General features: G+C 49.4%; 1 protein-coding gene across 6 annotated transcripts in view; it reads right to left on the bottom strand.

Annotated features, from left to right (window-relative positions):
- The window catches only part of DNMT3B (DNA methyltransferase 3 beta), a 48,774-nt gene extending 34,530 nt beyond the window's left edge, over window positions 1–14,244 (bottom strand). For all 6 annotated transcript variants that reach the window (XR_012419240.1, XR_012419241.1, XM_045362745.2 and 3 more), the window contains exon 1: window positions 14,137–14,244. The gene's annotated coding sequence lies outside the window, so the exon portion shown is untranslated. The remainder of the gene's footprint in view (window positions 1–14,136) is intronic.
- Window positions 14,245–22,252: the final 8,008 nt, after the last annotated feature.

The raw sequence follows: 22,252 nt of genomic DNA, 5'->3' as shown, positions 1-22,252 counted from the left end.
ATCAGGACAAGAGAAATTAAATTAGCATCAGGTGTGTACTGGTGGATACGAATCTCTCCCACCTCTTTCTACGTATCTCACTGACTTCATGATTCAAGGCTGGCATTTCCAGATAACATGGCCCCCATCACAAGCCAACTGCTTTATCTAACATGACCTATCCAGAGTGGCGGACATGCTGGATTTAGAACTGCGCCATCCCACTCTGCCACTGTAACATCAAGTAGCTAACAGTTCCCAGGGCCCTACTCACTATAGGCTGAACACTGTCTCTACCACCATGGATTTTTATTTCTTTTCTTTTTTAAGATCACGTCTCACTCTGTCACCTGGGCTGGAGTGCAGTGGGGTGATCTCAGCTCACTGCAACCTCCACCTCCCCGGTTCAAGCAATTCTCCCGCCTCAGCCTCCTGAGTAGCTGGGATTACAGGCTTGCACCACCATGCCTGGCTAATTTTTGTATTTTCAGTAGAGACGGGGTTTCGCCATGTTGGCCAGGCTGGTCTCAAACTCCTGACCTCAGGTGATCCACCCGCCTTACCCTGGGATTACAGGTGTAAGCTGCCGCACCGAGCCTGTCTGCCACCTCTTTTAACTAAACCCCACCCCATCCTGCGGCAGGTCTTATTATCCCCCTGCCTTCAACAGGCTCGGATGAGTTAAGTCACACAGAGAAGAGGCAGTGCCAAATCTCATGCCCAGGCAGTCCAAGGCACGTGCCTGGAACTGTCATAACCGAGACAGACAAGAATTACAGAAGTTAGGAACAATGCATCACCCATTCCAGGGATGAAGGGAGCTTCGTGGCTGGGACATGATACACCAGCTGAGAGTTTCCCTTCACAGGAGGTGGCTGCCTAACCTTGTGATGAGAGGTGAACTCTGACCCTTTCCCAGAGGCTGGGGTCCAGCGTGTGATTCGGGGTGGGCAGCAGCACTGGGTGGGCCCACCCACAAGGTTCTCCCCCAGGGGCCTTCCTCATTAGTGCAGCAGGGTGCCTGTGCCCCGACTGAACCAGGTCAGATGTACTCAAATGCAATGTGGCAGACAGAGGGGTAGGTGGCACCCCCAATTAGACTCAAGAGGAGGCTCAGGGACTCGCCCCAACCCAGCAATAATGCTGAGAACTGATGTCACTCATTTCCTCCAGGCTGACACCAGCAGCAGAGCTGTTTCACAGCACTTCGTAAATGTTAATTGCATTAATTAAACCTCACAATGCAGGAAGGGGGGTCACTTTGGTATCTGCCCCAACCCCGGGGTGCAGTAAAAAATTAAAAACTAAAATCCTTCATTCAGTGGAGAGTATCAATTTAAAGAAAAAATAAATAAAAATTCCACCTCCACAGCCTATGTTAGAGAAATCTAGGGCCAGGTGTGGTAGCTCAAGCCTGTAATCCCAGCACTTTGGGAGGCCGAGGCGGGCGGATCACTTGAGGCCAGGAGTTCAAGACCAGCCTGATTAACATGGTGAAACCCCGTCTCTACTAAAAACACACAAAAAAAATTAGCTGGGCGTGGTGGCAGGCGCATGTAATCCCAGCTACTCAGGAGGCTGGGCAGGAGAATCACTTGAACCCGGGAGGTGGAGATTGCAGTGAGCAGGTTGCAGTGACGTTGAGATCGTGCCACTATACTCCAGCCTGGGCAACAAGGGGGAGACTCCATTTCAAAAAAGAAAAGAAAAAAGCAAAGAAAACAAAAAAGACAAGACAAGACATGGGAGACCCCAAAAAGACGGGAGGATGGGAAGCAGCAAGGGTTGAAAAACCACCTATCAGGTACAACGTTCAGTATTTGGGTAATGGATATACCAGAAGCCCAATCCCCACCAGTAAGTAATATACCCATGCAACAAACAAGCACATGTACTCCTTGAATCTAAAAAAGAAAAAAAAAGGCCGGGTGCAGTGGCTCAGGCCCGTAATCCCAGCACTTTGGGAGGCCAAGGTGGGCGGATCACAGGGTCAGGAGATTGAGACCATCCCTGCTAACACAGTGAAACCCCATCTCTACTAAAAATACAAAAAATTAGCTGGGCGTGGTGGCACACACCTGTAGTCCCAGCTACTCGGGAGGCTGAGGCAGGAGAATGGCGTGAACCCAGGAGGCAGAGCTTGCAGTAAGCGAGATCATGCCACTGCACTCCAGCCTGGGTGACACAGCGAGACTCCATCTCAAAAAAAAAAAAAAGAAAAAAAAGACACCATAAAACAATGCAGTAAGTAGGCTGTAAAAGTTAAGCCGAGGGAGGGACACCACACCTAGGTGAAGTAGAGAGGGGGAAGGATCCAGGCAGCAGGGACAGCACATCCAAAGGAAAGGGGGCCAGACACAGGCTGTCCACACCGGTGGCAGCAGAACACATGACAGAACACAAGGTCCCAGTACTGTGTTTTTGTCTGATAAGGAACTTACCCTAAATTCCAGAAAACATCAGATTTACAGGAAAGCAGTAAAAAAAAAAAAACGCTGTTGGGCACAGTGGCTCATGCCTGTAATCCCACCACTTTAGAAGGTCGAGGCTTCAGCTTGGGCTCAGGAGTTGAACGCCAGCCTGGGCAACACAGCAAGACCTCTTCTCTATTAAAATATTTTTTTAAATTAGCTGAATGTGTTGGCATGCCCCTGTCGTCCTAGCTACTCGCCTGTAGTCCCAGGTCCTCAGAAGGTGATGGGGAACGATCACCTAAGCCTCGGAGGTTGAGGGTGCGGTAAGCTATCGTCACGCCATGCACTCTAGGCCCTGTTCTCAAAAAAAAAAAAAACCCAATATTTTTCTCAAACCCCAGTTTTATAATCTGTGAAATAAAGTAACCCACCTGATTCACTGGGAAGTTGGTACCAAGGACACCTACATAGATGACACCTGAAGTCACTTATTCTCAGGTGCCATCTTGCTGCCCACCCCAGCACCACCCCACAAGGCCAATCAAGAAGTATCCACCCCATCACCCTCCACAATTCGGGATGCATTTGGGGAATTGCTCAATGCCTCTAGCTCATGAGTACATGTACCATTGTCATCCTACAGTAGAAGCTGGGCCCTTGGCAGAGTAAGCAGAATTATCAGAAGAGTGTGTACATACAAAAAAATTAACCAGGCGTAGTGGCACACACCTATAGTCCCAGTTACTCGGGAGGCTGAGGCAGGAGAATCGCTTGAACCCGGGAAGCGGAGGTCGCAGTGAGTCACTGCTCTCCAGCCTGGGCAACAGTACAGGCTCCGTCTCAAAAAAAAAAAGTGTGTGTCCAAACAGGGAAAAACCAGACAAGTGGCTATCTGCAGGCTGTTCATGACACCAAAATACACTCAGATGTTTGTCAGTGCATTGGAATAAAATCATGTCATTACCTTTTAGATAAGTAACAGGAAAAAAAAACCTGGGACCATAAAGATCTGAAAAGATATGACAGTAACTTTAGAGTCTAAAAAACACAAGCACCCAGCCCCTTCCCCTATATCCACTTCGAGAACCCCTTGAAGGGTGTGGCAGCCCCAGGGAGTGGTCAATGGTAATTCAGAGAATGAGGGGCAGCATAGGAGCAGAATCCTAGGCACTGCCATGCCCAATTCCTGTGGCCACCTACCCCTTGGCAAAATCAGAGCCTAGGACCCTCTGTCCCCTCCCAAGAGGGCAAAGGAGGTCAATGTTCTGGAAAGAGACCCCCTCAACCTTAGCCCGTCCCTCACAGTGGGCTGCACCTGTGGCTTCAACTAAGAACGTCTTAAATCTTGAGTCTACATATCTACACAGTATTTAGTCATCTTAAGCCTAAACACCTACACAGCAGGGATACTGGTTCAGTCTTTGGGATAGTAATCTTGACTGTGTCATCTAAAATGCCTAACATCTATATCCTGCTACACAGGATTCTACTGCTCAGAAACCACCCAGTTCAAAGCTCTCGAGCAGGCCTCTGTGCAAGGGGGTCGCTGCAGTCCTGTTTGTCACAGCAAACACTGCAATCAAATCAGTCAAGAGGACTGGTTAACTAAATTACCTACTTCCACAATAGGGGGCAAAGAGTGCAGTACTTATTGTTAGACAAAGTTATGTAAAGTGAAAACAAAAAACCTGCATAATACAATATCAATTATTAATGTTTAAGCCATTTACCTCCAGCATTTCTTCTCTAACTCTAAAAATTCATACTCAGAAGGAAGGTTTGGGGTAACTACCTTAAGCCCATGTAACTTTTTTCTTTTTTGAGACAGGTTCGCTCTTGTTTCCCAGGCTGGAGTGCAATGGTGCAATCTCGACTCACTGCAACCTCCACCTCCCGGGTTCAAGCGATTCTCCTGCCTCAACCTCCATAGTAGCTGGGATTACAGGAATGAGCCACCACACCTGGTTAATTTTGCATTTTTAGTAGAGACGGGGTTTCTCCATGTTAGCCAGGCTGGTCTTGAATTCCCGACCTCAGGTGATCCACCCGCCTCAGCCTCCCAAAGTGCTGGGATTACAGGCACGAGCCACCATGCCCGGCAAGCCTATGTAACTTTTATAATCAGAAAACACGTAACTCGCCTAAGAAACACTTATTTGAATTAGTCCATTCAGGTTTCATCAACATAATTATTTGATTATTTGTATATGGTATGAGGTAAGGACCTAATTATTTTTGCCCACAAGTAGAGCCAGACACCTATGAATACATCCCAACTCTACCTCTTATTTGAACTTCCAATATATATGTAGTATGTTTGGAGGCTCAGTTTTCTGTTTGGTATTTATCCTTTGCCATTCTTTTTTTTTTTTTTTTTTTGAGATGGAGTCTTGTTCTGTTGCCCAGGCTGGAGTGCAATGGCATGACCTCGGGTCACTGCAACCTCCACCTCCTGGGTTCAAGCGATTCTCCTGCCTCAGCTTCCTTGGGATTACAGGCGCATGCCACCACGCCCGGCTAATTTTTATATTTTTAGTAGAGATGGGGTTTCACCACGCTGGCCAGGCTGGTCTTGAACTCCCGACCTCAGGCAATCCGCCCGCCTCAGCCTCCCAAAGTGCGGGGATTACAAGTGTGAGCCACTGCTCTAGGCCATTGCTACTATTTGTAATCACTAAGACTGCTAGAGCAAGCCTGCAAGCCTTATTGAAAAGTTCTTTTTCTCCCTTTAGTTTGTGGTCTCTCATTTCCTGTTCTCTTCTGCTCTCTAGATTTCTTTAAGGGAGCTTAGTTCTTCTACCCACAGATAAAGGCACAGCATTTTTAGTTGTTTCAACATGGACAGACTTTCAAATAAATTATTTCTATCATAACCAGAAAATAAGTCCTTGTACATTATGTATTGAAAAGATAAAAATTAAAAAAAAAAAAAAAAAAGATAAAAATCACAACACAAAGAAAAGCTAGGCATGTTATATTCATATCAAAAAAAAAAAGATGCCAGGTACAGTGGCTTATGCCTGTAATCCCAGCAATGTCGGGAAGCCTAGGCAGGAGGATTGCTTGAGCCCAGGAGTTCAAGATCAGCCTAGGCAACAAAGTGAGACCCCAACACTACAAAAAAAAAAAAAAAAAAAATTTAGGCTGGGCACAGTGGTTCATGCCTGTAATCCCAGCACTTTGGGAGGCCTAGGTGGGTGGATCACCTGAAGTCAGGAGTTCGAGACCAGCCTGACCAACATGGAGAAACCCCCGTCTCCACTAAAAATACAAAATTAGCCGGGCGTGGTGGCACATGCCTGTAATCCCAGCTACTTGGGAGGCTGAGGTAGGAACATCACTTGAACCCAGGAGGCGGAGGTTGCAGTGAGCCAAGATTACACCATTGCACTCCAGCCTGGGCAACAAAGAGCGAAACTCCGTCTCAAAAAAAAAAAAAAAAAAATGTAAGGCCAAGTACGGTGTCTCAAGCCTGTAATTCCAGCACTTTGTGAGGCCGAGGTGGGCAGATCGTTTGAGGTCAGGAGTTCGAGACCAGCCTGGCCAACGTGGTGAAACCCCATCTCTATTAAAATAAAAAATACGAAAACTAGGCCGGGCATGGTGGCTTACGCCTATAATCCCATCACTTTGGGAGACCGAGGTAGGCAAATCACCTGAGGTCGGGAGTTGAAGACCAGCCTGATCGACATGGAGAAACCCCGTCTCTACTAAAAAAAATTAGCCGGGCATGGTGGCACATGCCTGTAATCCCAGCTACTTGGGAGACTGAGGCAGGAGAATCACTTGAACCTGGGAGGCAGAGGTTGCAGTAAGCTGAGATCACGCCATTGCACTTCAGCCTGGGCAGCAAGAGCGAAAAACTATCTCAGAAGAAAAAAGAAAAAAAAAAAAAAATCACAAAAAACTAGCCTGATGAGGTGGCGGGCACCTGTAATTCCAGCTACGCAGGAGGCTGATGCAGAAGAATCGTTTGAACCCAGGAGTTGGAGGTTGCAGTGAGCTGAGATCACACCATTGCACTCTAGCCTGAGTGACAAAGCAAGACTGTCTCACAAAAAAAATTTTTTTTTAATTAACTAGGTATAGTGGTACACAAGTGCCTGTAGTTGAAGCTACTGGGAAGTGAGGGCTGCGGTGGGAGGACCACTGGAGCATTGGAGTTGAGGTTACAGTGAGCTGTGACTGCAGTACTGAACTCCAGAGACCCTGTCTCAAAAAAATTTTTTTAAAGTAAGAAATAACTGCTAGTGCATGTCACAACACAAATAAGTCTCAAATATCTCACACTAAGTAAAACAACCCAGACTCAAAGGGCTATATAATGTATGGCTCCCACTTGAATCCAGGAGGCGGAAGTTCCAGCGTGCCAGATCATGCCACTGTACTCCAGCCTGGGCGACAGTGAGATGCTGTCTCAAAAATAATAATAATAATAATGTATGATTCCATTTATATGACATTCTGGAAAAAGCAGTACTGCAAGGACAGAAAACAAATCTCAAAAAGGAAAAAAAATATCAAAATAAGGCCTACAGATAAGGGAACTGCATATATACAAATGGCTTTAAAAGAAGCCCATGATCTAACATAAAAACCACTTTTCAAAAACTGTCCACAATTACCTCGTGGGGGCTCAGATCTGCCCGCCTCAACAGTCAAGAAGCAGGCCTGCAAAACAGTCAGCTGCACCCACAGAAAGCACTAGAGCGTCTTAACCCAGCACATCTTGTGTGTCCTGCCAGTTCTGTGGACTCAGTCAGGTGCCGGCAGAGGTTTTGGAAAATAAATCTGCAACAGTGTTTTAACACAGTTCTACTCCTTGCTAGTTGTGTGGTCATAGTAACAGTCATATCTAGTACTGAGCAGTTCCCCTAATTCAGCATCCTGCTTACAGCTCAGCATGTAACATCCTAGGGCAACATGAGGACAGATGAGGTTTGCAAATTCACCCAAAGACTTGGGAAAGCCAGTGCCTAAGCTTGAGGCTCTTCCTCAAGTGCCATCGTCAGGTTAGGGCTTCCTTACCCATGGTGCCGAACAACTCCGAGTCAGAGAAAATGGCTTGCCTGGAACATAATGAACACTTAAGTCTTCATCACAACCACCTTTTCACAAAAGAGGGGGTGCCTGTAGCTGGCTCAGTGGGACCCTAGTTAGTGCCTCCCCATTCCCATCTCCAGAGCCTCCTGTATCCATTCAGATATGAGTTCTACTAGGCTTCAGGAAGCCTGATAGTAATTAGGAATCAAAGGCAGACAAGGGACCAGGCACGGTGGCTCACACCTATAATCCCAGCACTTGGGGATTACACTTGAGCCTAGGAATTTGAGACCAGCCTGGGCAACACAGCAAGAGACTCTCCATTAAAAATCACTTTAAAATTAGCTGGGCACAGTGGCTCACACCTGTAATCCCAGCACTTTGAGAAGCTGAGGTGGGTGGATCACCTGAGGTGGGGAATTCGAGACCAGTCTGACCAACATGGAGAAACACCATCTCTACTAAAAAAAACAAAATTAGCCAGGAATGGTGGTACATGCCTGTAATCCCAGCTACTCAGGATGCCGAGGCAGGAGAATCACTTGAACCTGGCAGGCGGGGGTTGCGGTGAACTGAGATCCCGCCATTGCACTCTAGCCTGGACAACAAGAGCGAAACTCCATCTCCAAAAAAAAAAAAAATTTAAATTAGCCAAGCCTGGTGGCTCTCACCTATAGCTACTCAGGAGGTGACTGAGGTGGGAGGATGGCTCGACCCAGGAGTTCAAGGCTGCAGTGAGCTGTGATTGCACCACTGCACTCCAGCCTAAGCAACACAGTGAGCCATGTTGCCATGCTGCCAGGGCCCATCACTGTACTGGCTGCAGGGAACACCCTACAAACGCATCAGTACTTCTGCAGGAGAGTTAGACCCTTGACTCCCAAGTCCCCTCCCTCAGCCTGCTGCTCCAGAGACAACCACTCTTCTTCAGCCACACAGGCTGAGGCTCTGGTCAAGAACACAAGACAGCTGGGCGCAGAGGCTCACACCTGTAGTCCCAGCACTTTGGGAGACCGAGGCAGGACTGCTTGAGCCCAGGGGTTTGAGACCAGCTGGGGCAACACAGTGAGACTTTAATGTTTCTACAAAAAAATTTTAAAATTAGATGGGCATGGGCTGGGTGCCGTGGCTCACGCCTGTAATCCCAGCACTTTGGGAGGCCGAGGGTGGATAACGAGGTCAGGAGATTGAGACCATCCTGGCTACGGTGAAACCCTATCTCTACTAAAAACACAAAAAGTTAGCTGGGCATGGTGGCGGGGGCCTGTAGTCCCAGCTACTCAGTAGGCTGAGGCAGGAGAATGGCGTGAACCCAGGAGGTGAAGCTTGCAGTGAGCTGAGATCGTGACACTGTACTCCAGCCTGGGCAACAGACTCTGTCTCAAAAAAAAAAAAAAAAAAAAAAAATTAGATGGGCATGGTGGCACGTGGCTAAGGTCCCAGCTACTCAGGAGACTGAAGTGGGAGGATCCTGGAATAAGCCCAGGGGTTCAAGGCTGCAGTGAGCTATGATCGCACCACTGCACTCCAGCCTGGGTGACAATGCAAGAATTGTCTCAAAAGAAATAATTAAAAAAAAAAAAAAACACACACAAGAGGTTACAGACTGGGACAAGTGGAGGAACAGATGCCAGACTGAGACCTCGCCAGTCCCCTGGCCCTGTAGCCAGACCTCTAGGGCAGGTACTGGAAAACAGAGTATCCCTTAATATTGGAGGGAACACGAGGGAACACTAAACCCTGCAATATTCTCAGGCAGATAAATGATGTTGTAGCCATAAAACAAGACAAAGACACCATTAAAAATTGAATTTGGGCCAGGCACGGTGGCTCACGCCTATAATCCCAGCTCTATGGGAGGGAGGCTGAGGTGGGCAGTTCACCTGAGGTCAGGAGTTCGAGACCAGCCTGACCAACATGGAGAAACCCCGTCTCTACTAAAAAAAATAAAAAATTAGCCGGGCGTGGTGGCGCACGCCTATAGTCCCAGCTACTTGGGAGGCTGATGCAGGAGTATCACTTGAACCCAGGAGGTGGAAGTTGCAGTGAGCCAAGATCACGCCATTGCACTCCAGCCTGGGCGACAAGAGTGAAACTCCATCTCAAAAAATAAAAATAATAAAATAAAAATTGAATTTGGGTGTGTTGGCTCATGTCCATAATCCCAGCACTTTGGGAGGCTGAGGAAGATAGATTGCTTGAGCCCAGGAGACTAGCTTGGGCAATGAGGTGAAACCCCATCTTTACAAAACATACAAAAATTGGCCAGGCATGGTGGCACATGCCTGTAGTCCCAGCTACTCGGGAGGTTGAAGCATAAGAATTGCTTGAACCCTTGGCCGGGCGCGGTGGCTCAAGCCTGTAATCCCAGCACTTTGGGAGGCCGAGACGGGCGGATCACGAGGTCAGGAGATCGAGACCATCCTGGCTAACACGGTGAAACCCCGTCTCTACTAAGAAATACAAAAAACTAGCCGGGCGAGGTGGCAGGCGCCTGTAGTCCCAGCTACTCGGGAGGCTGAGGCCGGAGAATGGCGTGAACCCAGGAGGCGGAGCTTGCAGTGAGCTGAGATCCGGCCACTGCACTCCAGCCTGGGCTACAGAGCGAGACTCCGTCTCAAAAAAAAAAAAAAAAAAAAGGATTGCTTGAACCCAGGAGACAGAGGTTGCAGTGAGCCGAAATCGTGCCACTGTGCTCCAGCCTGGGCAACAGAGCGAGTCTGTCTCAAAATATAAATAAGTAAATAAAAAATAAACTAGAGCAGAGGTCATACCTGTACTATTTTGTTTGAAAGAATGAAAATATCTGAGTGAAAAGTGACTTAGAGGCCATATATGGTAGCTCACACCTGTAATCCCAAGCCTTCGGAAGGCTGAGACAGAAGGATCCTAGAACACAGGCTTTCAAGGCTAGCCTTGGCAACATAGCGAGACCACGTCCTTATAAAAAAAAAATGTAAGCATATCTATATATATGTGTGTGTGTATATATACAGATACATATACATATACACACACACACACACACACAATTTTTTTTTTGCTTTTTTTTTTTTTTTTTTTGAGACAGGGTCTTGCTCTGTCACCCAGGCTGGAGAACAGTGGCAGGATCTCGGCTCACTGCAACCTCTGCCTCCTAGGTTCAAGCAATTCTCGTGCCTCAGCCTCCGAGTAGCAAGGATTACAGGCACGCACAACCACGCCTGGCTACTTTTTGTATTTTTTGTAGAGTCACGGTTTCGCCATGTTGGCCAGGCTGGTCTTGAACTCCTGGCCTTAAGTGATCCGCCAGCCTCAGTCTCCCAGTGTGCTGGGATTATGGGTGAGGCACCACACCCAGCCTAAATATATATATATATTTTAAAAGCATGGCTGGGCCCAGTGGCTCACGCCTGTAATCTACGTGGCGACCATCCTGGTGAACACAGTGAAACCCTGTGTCAAAAAAAAAAAAAAACAAAAAAAAAAACCTGTGTCTACTTAAAATACAAAAAAAATAGCCGGGCGTGGTGGCAGGCACCTGTAGTCCCAGGACTCGGGAGGCTGAGGCAGGAGAATGGCGTGCAACCGGGGGGTGGAGCTTGCAGTGAGTGGAGTTCGTGCCACTGCACTCCAGTCTGGGCGACAGAGTAAGGCTCGTATCAAAAAAAAAAAAAAAAAATTAAAAAATGTAAATAAGTAAATAAATAAAAAGCAGCCGGGTGTAACAGCTCACACCTGTAATCCCAACATTTTGGGAAGCCGAAAAGGGTGAATCACTTGAGGTCAGGAGTTTGAGACCAGCCTTGCCTACATGATGAAACCCCATTTCAACTGAAAATACAAAAACTAGCCAGGCGTGGTGGTGTGCGCCTGTAATTCCAGCTACTCGGAAGATTGAGGCAGGAGAATGGCTTGAACCCGGGAGGCGGAGGTTGCAGTGGGCCAAGATCATAACACCGCACTCCAGCCTAGGTGGCAACGTGAGACTGGCTCAAAAATAAAAAGAGAGAAAGGAAATGCTCACCACCAAGATGTAATCTTCCTGTATCTTCCAGAGCCTCAGTTCTATCACCCATAAAAGGGTCCCAGTGAGAATATGAGCCCCCCCAACAAAAGGGGAGATATGTCTGCTCAGTCTCTGTTTACAAAGAGAGTGGCCTGCACATGAAATGAAATCCACACTTCACCAGTCCTGGTCCACCATGAAACTGGAAATCATTCTGAAAATTCATGATTTAAAAGAAAAAAACTCCACTCAATTAGTAGTATGTGCCTGAGCTAAGGACTGGTGCTTGGAGACAGCACAACCTTGTACTTCTGAAAAATTTCACATTTAGCTGAAACTGGAAAAGGCGTCTGAGTCTGGAGGTGAGGCAGCTGGCATGACTTGGTCTAGGAAAAGGAATCCCAAGGTAAGTTTTCCCTTTAGAACTCGCCCAAGCCCCCACTGGAAGCAGGTCCATGGGGCTGCAATAATGAGGGAGGACAGGCGCCTCTGGATCACAGGCCCCACGTGGCTGGAGGAAGGGAAGGAAGCAGCCTCCCCAACCCCACCTCCCTTGCTCCTCCCTTAGACCCCTGCAGCTCCCAGATACCGTCTTCCCCTCCCCCCATCCTCTGCAAGGGGTGGGGGTTATGTCTACAACTTTAAGAGCAGGATGCCACTGGCCCCGGCCCTTGTCCCTTTGTCTCAGCACTCTCCACCCCAATGGCAAAAGGTAAAGGATCTCACTTAGTTCTGCAATTACACCTTTGCAGTAGGCCCCCATGCTTGGCCGGGAGGGCTTTAAAAACGGCCCCAACCCATAAAACAAAACCAAGACTCCCTTCAAAAGGGAACAAAGGCGGTTCTTCCTGCCAACTCCTTAATCGTGGACAATGATTGGGAAAAGCTTTCAGAGTTGAGAAAGAAACTGACCACCTTCGTGAAGGCAGGAAAAGGAGAGGCTGGCAGGGGTGCCTTTCTCCATCCCCAAATCTCAGGAATGGCCACCCTAAAACGAGAGGCTATTGGTTATTAAGTACAGACATCAACACTCATCATGTGCTGACCCTACACAGGCACTATCCCACTGTGTCTTTACCCAGGCCCAATGTGGTAGAGGCTATTACACATAAACATCTGAGGAAGATCAAGGGCTGAAAAGGTTAATTCACGCATAAGACTGGTTTCATCCTTACACAACCCTATCAGTAGGACTGTTGCTAATTCAGATGTAATAATGAAGGCACGGAGAGCAATGAACTTGGTGAGACAGGGTTTAAACACATGCTGAAGAACTAAGACTTATGCTTCCCTAGGGAAGGAAGCTTGCTTAGCCTGTGTGCTAGCTAGTGATTCCAACAATGGCAAACATGTATTGAGTGCTTACTGTATACCAACCCTATAAACTAAGTACCATCATCTCAACTCTGGAAAAATCAAGTCCGCACCTGGCGTTTCCAAAGTGGGTTAACAAGAAGCCCCAGCAGGCCTGGTAGAGGAGATAATAGCTGTCTCCCAAAAACTGCCCCCCATTCGCCAAAACCCACCGCATCCAGAACTCAGGAGGCAGCTCAAAGTTCATACTCTGTCCTTAATTCCCTTTAAACACTTCCCAGCTTCGGGGGAGGGTGGAAACACGGGGGCCCAGCGAGCCTCTCTCCTAGACCAGGGAGAAAAAGGGAGCAGGGAAGGCTGGAGGCGCTGGCAAGAACTAGGCTCAGAACTCCATCCACAGGTGAGATCCTCCAGCGGGGAGCCAGGGCCCAAGGGCAGCGCAGTCTTACAGCTTGTTAGGTCTTTCTCTGCTTCCACTTGCTCCCCGGTAAAGTGGGGCTCAATAACCCCTCCCCATGCAACCACGAGCCGGGAAGCTTATCTTCCAGGAGCTTGTGCTAGAGGTTTTGTGGCCTCAGTGTGCGAGTCTGGGAAGTGGGGCCAGCCGCACCCAGGAGATAGGCTAAGAATGGAATGTAAGACCCCAGGGTAGGCGGCGTGGCCGGGGCAGGGAGGTGCAGTCCCTCCGGCCGGCTCCTCCCGAGCCAGATGTGCACAGGGAGAGGGCGCCCCGCTGCGCCCCGCGCTTGGTGGCTCAGCTCGGGAGCACCCCGGGAGGTCGCCCTCTGCCTCCATCCCCTACACGCGTGCACACCCCAGCCCGCCCGAGTCTAAGCCCACACTCACGAGCTCTTTCCTAAAGTTGGGGTCGGGGGAAGGGACAGCGCCTCGCCTGAAGCCCCACATCCCAGTTGCAAGAGGCGGACGCCCACCTGCATGGCAGAAACCCCTCCTCACCTCCTCCGCTCCTTAACTTATCCCAAGGCCGAGGCCAAGTGAGTACACCCCCTGCCCATGAGCAAAGCCCCTGTTCATGCTCTCGACGGACACCTCCTCCCCCTCGAGTCTGGACCCCGGGAAGCCAGCGTGTCCCCCTCCCTGAAAGCAAGCTTCTCTCCTCTTCGGGCTCCTGGAGGCAGCAGACGCGTCCCTTCCTCTCGTATCTCCGGTCCCGTCAGATGTATGTCCCCCGCGTCCCACCCGCGGACCCCGTTCCACCCCAAGCAGGGTCCGTGGGCGTTTCCTCACCCCGCCAACCCAGCCCGGCGGGAGCCCCTCCTCGGGAGGTCCTGGAGAGGTTCTCTCCCCGGCAGCTTAGGAAGCCCCCCGCCGTCCCCTCCCCTAGCAGCCCTCGAAGCCGGCGGCTGCCGAGCCTCCCCGGGGCCCCGGGGCGCTCACCTGCCGCAGGGCTGGCTCGGGCGCGGCTGGGCGGCGGAGCCGCGGGTCGGGGCTAGCTGGCGGGAGGCCGGCGGGCGGCCGTGCAGGGCGCTGGGCTCGCGAATCTCCGGCGCCGATCGCCGAGCTAGGTTTACTTGGGCCACTTAACCCCAGCGCTGCCGGCCGGGCGCGGCCGCCCGCTCGCCCGACCGCCAGGTAGCCGGTCCTGTCCGTCGGGGGGCGCTCGGAGCGTCCACGCGGGCTGCGGCCGCGGAGCCGGGAGCGGCTGTTGCGAGGAAGCGGCGCGGGCCGGACGGGGCAGCGGGAGTGGGTGGGGAGGGGGCGGTGCCGACTCCCCTTGTAGCCCCGGCCCGGCCCTCGCCCCGCCCCCGCCCAGGGGCGCCCCCGCCGCAGCCACTCAGATCTCGGCCCGGGCGCGGGGGGACCGGGGGGCGGGGACGAGGGAAATTTGAAATCGCTCGGAGCCTCCCCTCCGCCCCTCTCTGCGGGCTCCGCCCCCTGGCCCCCTGCCCCCGCCAACCCCGGGCCAGTAAAATCACCCTGGGGGACCCTAAGCGGGAGGGGTGGGGTCAGACGTCCAAAACCAGACTCCTTCTGGAGCCTCTTTTCCCGGGCTCCCTTCAACCCGAACGGAGACACGCACAGGCCTGGAGGCGGGGGCTCAGAGAGGGCAGGGCCCCCACTTCGTCACACAGCACCAGAGTCTCCGCTTTAACCCCCACCTCCAGCCGCAGTGCCACCGGGGCGCCGCGGTGCCCCTGCCTGTCATCCTGCTTTGGACCCTCTGCCTCGCCCTTCCTCCCTTCCTTCCACCCAGCCCGGCCTTTGTCAGCCATCTTGAAGGGAGGGGAGGACAGGGGAGGGGAAAGACCAGCGGGTCTCTGGCTACCTGGGTTCCAGACCCTGCAGGCATGGACAGACTGAGGGAGAAGCAGCCTTCAGCAGGTCTCCCCACCTCTGCCCTGAGATGACCGTTGAACCACTGGAAAACAGCGCTTCCTAAAATTTATCTGACCTGGGACTTACATATTTGCTTGTTTACCTTCTTGTGGTCTGTCTTCACGCAGTAAACTAAGGACAGGATCTCAGTAGATGCTCAATAAATATGTGTTGAATGAATGAATGAACAAATGAATGATCTATATCGCCTACAAGCCCCCATAGGAGCCTCCCCTGCCTACCCTTCAAGGAATCTACTACCTTAACCCCTCTCTGTCTTCACTCCAACTTCTCTGCTGCTCCTCAATACACCAAGCGTTTCCTTGTGACGGTAGCTTTGACCTCACTGTTCCCTACAACTGGACATTCCTTGCCCAGATCGTTGCAGGACCAGATTCTCACCCCTCAGTTTTCTCCCACAAGGTCACTTTCTGGAGAGGCTTTTACCGATTACTCCACATGAAGTCTTCCCTGTCCATCACTCCTATCCTATTTCATTCTGTTCCTAGCACTTACCGCGATCTGAAATTGTTTTACATATCTGTTTTCCTGTTTACATCCCCCGACACACACACACACACACACACACACACACACACACAGAGACACCATGGGAGCAGAAACCACATCTGTGTGCTATAGTGGATGGGGGATGCATCAGAAAGGAGCTCAATACAAGTTTGTTGAATGAATGGGCATGGGTTTCCTGCCTTCTGGGCTCTGGCTGCCTTACTCCACAGCTTTCTCCCTGTATCTCTTACCAGGTGAGTAAATGAGTGAAGGGTTAATTCTTTGGATGCTGCAAAAGTGTCTATACTTACTGGATCTCATTCTACCTAAGAGCTTGGGGAGAGGCTAGGGAGATACCAGAGAGAAATGGGCTCAGTTCAGCGCCCTGCCTGGCGCCCAGCAGGGCCTCTTGTGAATGAACAGCAGGACTCCTTGGCTTTATGGCACAAACATACAAATTGGTGTCCAGTCCATTGGTGCAGGAAGAACGGGGTCTCTGGAGAGAGGGCCTGTAGCTTGCCTCCACCATCTGGGGCATATCTTTTTTTTTTTTTTTGAGACAGAGTCTCGATCTATCACCCAGGCTGGAGTGCAATGGTGAAATGGCACGATCTCCACTCACTGAAACCTCTGCCTCCCGGGTTCAATCTCCTGCCTCAGCCTCCCAAGTAGCTTGGATTACAGGTGCCCGCCACTACGCCTGGCTAACTTTTTGTATTTTTAGTAGAGACGGGGTTTCACCATGTTGGCCAGGCTGGTCTTGAACTCCTGACCTTGTGATTCGCCTGCCTCAGCCTCCCGAAGTGCTGGGATTACAGGCGTGAGCCACCATGCCCAGCCTGGGGCATATCATTATGGGAAAGAAAACATCATACATAAACAGGTCTGAAGCTGGGCATGGTGGCTCACGCCTGTAATCCCAGCACTTCAGGAGGCTGAGGCAGGCGAATCACAACGTCAGGAGTTCGAGACCAGCCTGGCCAACATGGTGAAACCCTGTCTCTACTAAAAATACAAAAAATTAGCAGGGCCTAGTGGCGGGCGCCTGTAATCTCAGCTACTTGGGAGGCTGAGGCAGGAGAATAGCTTGAACCTGGGATGCAGAGGTTGCAGTGAGCCGAATCACTCCACTGCACTCCAGCCTGGGCAACAGAGCAAGACTCCATTTCAAAAAAATAAAAATTAAAATTAAAATTAAAAATTAAAAAAAGATCTATGGGGAGGGTTCCTGGGCCTTTGTGTCTGAACCCTAACCTAGGGTTTCCCAAAGTGCTGGGATTACAGGCGTGAGCCACCGCGCCCAGCCAAAGGGCTGGATTTTCTTGGACCACCTAAACCCAGGAAGAAAAAGTAGAAGGTTGGGTGAGCAGGTGGTCTCAGTCCCGTCATTTGGGAAGAAGCACGAATGTTGGGAGAATGGGTAGAAAAATGGCCTGATATCTCCCCAGGGCACAGAACTTCTTTACAATTTTTTAATTTTTTTTTTTGATACAGAGTCTGCCACCCAGGCTGGACTGCAGTGGTGTTAGCTCACTGCAACTTCCGCCTCCCAGGTTCAAGCAATTCTCCTGCCTCAGCCTCCTGAGTAGCTGGGATTATAGGCATGTGCCACCACACCTGGCTAATTTTCATGTGTGTTTTTGTTTGTTTTTTGTTTTTAACTAGAGACAGGTTTTCATCATGTTGGCCAGGCTGGTCTGGAACTCCTGACCTCATGATCCACCTGCCTTTATCTCCCAAAGTGATGGGATTACAGGCCACTGCCATCCAGCCTTTCTTTACAGTTTTTAAAGTGCATTGATCAAATTCACCATCTCATCTAAGCCTCGCTGCCACCCATGAGGATGTGAGGCAAGGAGAACTGGGGGCCCATTTCAGATGAGACTGAGGCCCAGAGAAGGAAGGGATTACACAGAGTGAGTCAGCTGTGTGATCAAACCTTGACTGAGCACCTACTGTATGGTCACCTTGCAGTGTTTACTTAAAATTGTATTTTAGCAGATCATAATTATTATAATCATGAAGGTGAGGAATATTCATTAAGGGGATACAAATTCTGTGATTACAGACCATTTGTTTCATCACCTAAAGCAACAACACATAGATAAGAGAGTGTCCTTGCTCTTAGGAAATGAACACTGAATTATTTAGAAGAGGCAGCTGGGCATGGTGACTCATGCCTCTAATTCCAGAACTTTGAGAGGCCAAGGCAGGAGGACCCTTTGAGTTAAGTTCAAAAGCAGCCTGGGCAACAAAGTGTTGCCCATCTTTACTAAAGATCAAAAAAATTAGCCAGGCATGGTAGCCTGTGCCTGTAGTCCCAGCTACTCGGGAGACTAAGGTGGGAGGATCCCTTGAGCCTGGAAGATCAAGGCTACAACTGAGCCATGATCCTGCCACTGCACTACAGCCTGGGCGACAGAGCAAGACCCTGTCTCGAAGAAAAACAAAAACAAAAACAAAAAAGGCACAATGTCACCAATTGACCCTTAAATAATTCAGAAAAATAATATATATATGTATCAGTCAGGGAGATTGTTAAAGCAAAGAGGACAAAATATGAACCAAATAGGGAATGTGGTTTAAAAGACATTCAGGAGTTCCTTAACTAGTCTTACAACTCTTCTATAAATTAGAGATTATATTAAATAAAAATTTATTCTTCAAAAAATTAAGGGTCAGGCACAGTGACTCCTGCCTGGAATCCTAGCACTTTGAGAGGCCAAGGTGGGAGTATCACTTGAGCCCAAAAGTTTGAGACCAGCCTGGACAACACAGTGTGACCCCATCTCTAAAATAAAATAACATTGTAGGCCGGGCGCGGTGGCTCAAGCCTGTAATCCCAGCACTTTGGGAGGCCGAGACGGGCGGATCATGAGGTCAGGAGATCGAGACCATCCTGGCTAATACAGTGAAACCCCGTCTCTACTAAAAAATACAAAAAACTAGCCGGGCGAAGTGGCGGGTGCCTGTAGTCCCAGCTACTCGGGAGGCTGAGGCAGGAGAATGGCGTGAACCCGGGAGGCGGAGCTTGCAGTGAGCTGAGATCCGGCCACTGCACTCCAGCCTGGGTGACAGAGCAAGACTCCGTCTCAAAAAAATAAAATAAAATAAAATAAAATAACATTGTAAAGAAAAGCCACGTGTACATATCTACATCCTAGACACTCTTTTTTTTTTTTTTTTTTGAGACGGAGTCTCACGCTGTTGCCCAGGCTGGAGTGCAGTGGCGCGATCTCGGCTCACTGCAAGCTCCGCCTCCCGGGTTCCCGCCATTCTCCTGCCTCAGCCTCCTGAGTAGCTGGGACTACAGGCGCCCGCCACCGCGCCCGGCTAATTTTTTGTATTTTTAGTAGAGACGGGGTTTCACTGTGGTCTCAATCTCCTGACCTTGTGATCCGCCCGCCTCGGCCTCCCAAAGTGCTGGGATTACAGGCTTGAGCCACCGCGCCCGGCCTCATCCTAGACACTCTTATGCTAATAAATCAACACACTGATGGGCTGACACCCATGTTATAGTTAACTTACATTTCTGTTAAATTATACTATCACCTTTCAGTTCTTAGAGCAGCTACAGGTTTTTAATAACAAATATAGAGTGCTTAGCACAGTGCCTGCTGCATAATAGACACTTACTGTATGGTAGAAATTTTTGTGAGCATGCGTTATTACCTATTTATGCCACAATTTCTTCATCTTTATTTTTATTTTATTTTATTTTATTTTTTTGAGAAGAAGTATCACTCTGTTGCCCAGGCTGGAATGTAGTGGTGCGATCTTGGCTCACTGCAACCTCTGCCTCCCAGGTTCAAGCGATTCTTCCTCCTCAGCCTCCCATGTAGCTAGAATTGCAGGCGCCAGCCATCATACCGGACTAATTTTCGTCTTTTTAGTGGAGACGGGGTTTCACCATGTTGGCCAGGCTGGTCTCGAACTCCTGACCCTAAATGATCCTCCCGCCTCAGACTACCTCAGCACATCTTTAAATGGAGATAATTTTACCTACTTCCTAGGATTGTCCTGAGAATTATGAGTTAATACATGTAAGGCATTTTGAACAGTGCCTACCACATGGGAAATACCATAAAAATGCTTGTTAAATAATATATATAATAATAATTTTTTTTTTTTTTTTTGAGATGGAGTTTTGCTCTTGTTGCCCAGGCTGGAGTGCAATGGTGCAATCTCAGTTCGCTGCAACCTCCGCCTCCCGGGTTCAAGCGATTCTCCTGCCTCAGCCTCTTGAGCAGCTGGGATTACCGGCATGTGCCACCATGCCTGGCTAATTTTACATTATTATTATTATTTTTTTTAGTAGAGGTGGGATTTCTCCATGTTGGCCAGGCTAGTCTCAGACTCCCGATTTCAGGTGATCTGCCTGCTTCGGCCTCCCAAAGTGTTGGGATTATAAGCGTGGGCCACCGCACCCGGCCTATATTATTATTATTAATGAGTATATGCTGCACTGCTTTCCTGGCTGCCTCAGCTCTTGGCAGGTGCAGGGATAAATGTTCTCCTTCCATCCTCAGTGTCTGCCAAATAGTCCTGTCTGTCCCTGCGTCTCCCAGCCTCTCAGGCAAGCCCAGTCCACCTCTAGTGTCTAGTATCTACTGCCCCTCCTTACAGTCAAGGAAAATGAGGTTCAGAAAAGTGAAGTGGTTTGCCTGAGGGCTACAGCTGGCAGAGCTAGGACTAGATCCTCCACTCCACCCCCATCTCCCTGTGACCCCCACTCTGTGTGTGCTATGCTAAGGAGTTCGAGCCTCAAGCATCTCCCTTGTCTAATTGGAATAATAATAATAATAATAGCCATGCCTACTTCCCAGAATGACTGTGGGGATTCGCACAGCCCATGTATGTGAAAGAACCCCATTGTAAGGTATTCAGTCCTAATGGTAGTGCCATTAGAGGCCACGTTCATTTGCAAAGTGGGTTCCTCACCTTTCATTTTCAACAGGAACAGCCAGACTCCTTTTCTCCTTTTTTTAAACCCCAAAATGGGTCATTGAAATATTTTCCTTAAATGTACCTGGCTAGACAAGTACACAGAGCCTGGCCAGGTCATATTCATTATTTATTAGTATTATTATTATTGAGAGTGTTGCTCTGTCACCCAGGCTGGCCTGCAGTGGCGCAATCTCAGCTCACTGCAACTCCGCCTCCCAGGTTCAAGCGATTCTCCTGCCTCAGCCTCCCAAGTAGCTAGGACTACAGGCACCTGCCACCATTCCCGGCTAATTTTTGTATTTTTCAGTAGAGACGAGATTTCCCCATGTTGGCCCTGGCTGGATCCATGCACCTCGGCCTCCCAAAGTGCTGGGATTAGAGGCGTGAGCCACCGCACCCAGCCATTCATTAGTTATTATTAAATAAGCAATTTCATAATAGCTACTGAGAGCCTACCATGTGCTCAGGCACTTGAGCTAAACATTTTATGTGTATTACACTTTGACTCTCACAGCACCCTTATGAAGTAAGAAGGAGTCTAATCTCCATTTCACACACGGGAAAAACAAGGCCCAAAGGGGATTGGGATGGAGGGAGGTCATCCATCTCTCTCTATCCCCTGCAGAACCAGCACGGAATTTCCTTCCCTGTTTCTGTCATTGGTGGAGGAGGGGTGTGCATATTTCTTTAATTTTTTTTGAGATGGAGTTACGCTTTTGTTGCCCAGACTGGAGTGCAATGGCATGATCTCAGCTCACCTCAACCTCCACCTCCCAGGTTCAAGTGATTCTCCTGCCTCAGTCTCCCAAGTAGCTGGGATTACAGGCATGCACCACCAAGCCTGGCTAATTTTGAATTTTTAGCAGAGACAGCATTTCTCTATGTTGGTCTGGCTGGTCTCAAACTCCCGACCTCAGGTGATCCGCCCGCCTTGGCCTCCCAAAGTGTTGGGATTATAGGCGTGAGCCACCGCACCTGGCCAGGCTGTGCACATTTATTGAATTATTGAATTCACTGAGCTCTGTGCCAGGCACTGTGGTAAGGAATAAAGCTGAGAAGAAAAACACAAAGTCCTTTTACTGCCCTCTCAGAGCTTACAACTAGGTAGGGGAAACAGACATTCATCAAATTTATCTCACAAATAGTTGTAAGATTACAGTTGTACTTTTTTTTCTGAGACAGAATCTCATTCTGTCCCCTAGGCTGGAGTGCAGTGGTTTGGTCTTGGCTCACCGTAACCTCTGCCTCCCGGGTTCAAGTGATTCTCCTGCCTCAGCCTCCCGAGTAGCTGGGATTGCAGACATGTCACCACTCCTGGCTAATTTTCTATTTTTAGTAGAGATGGGGTTTCTCCATGTTGATCAGGCTGGGCCAAACTCCTGACCTTGTGATCCTCCCGCCTCGGCCTCCCAAAGTGCTGGGATTACAGGCGTGAGCCACCACGCCCGGCCTACAATGGTATTAAATGCTATGATGAGAACAGGGTATTATAAAATGAAAATTAATTAGGTCATGGGGCCTGAGAAAACTTTACTGAAGAAGTAAGTCACGTTTTGGGAGGCCGAGGCGGCAGATCACTTGAGGTCAGGAGTTCAAGACAAGCCTAGCCAACATGGTGAAACCCTGTCTCTACAAAAATACAAAAATTAGCTGGGCATGACAGTGGGTGCCTGTAATCCTAGTTACTTGGGAGGCTGAAGTGGGAGAATTGCTTGAACTT

Source organism: Macaca fascicularis, chromosome 10, assembly GCF_037993035.2.
Source record: "Macaca fascicularis isolate 582-1 chromosome 10, T2T-MFA8v1.1".
Taxonomy (NCBI): domain Eukaryota; kingdom Metazoa; phylum Chordata; class Mammalia; order Primates; family Cercopithecidae; genus Macaca; species Macaca fascicularis.
The sequence above is the reverse complement of the archived record's forward strand: the minus strand, read 5'-3'. Positions and strand labels throughout refer to the sequence as shown.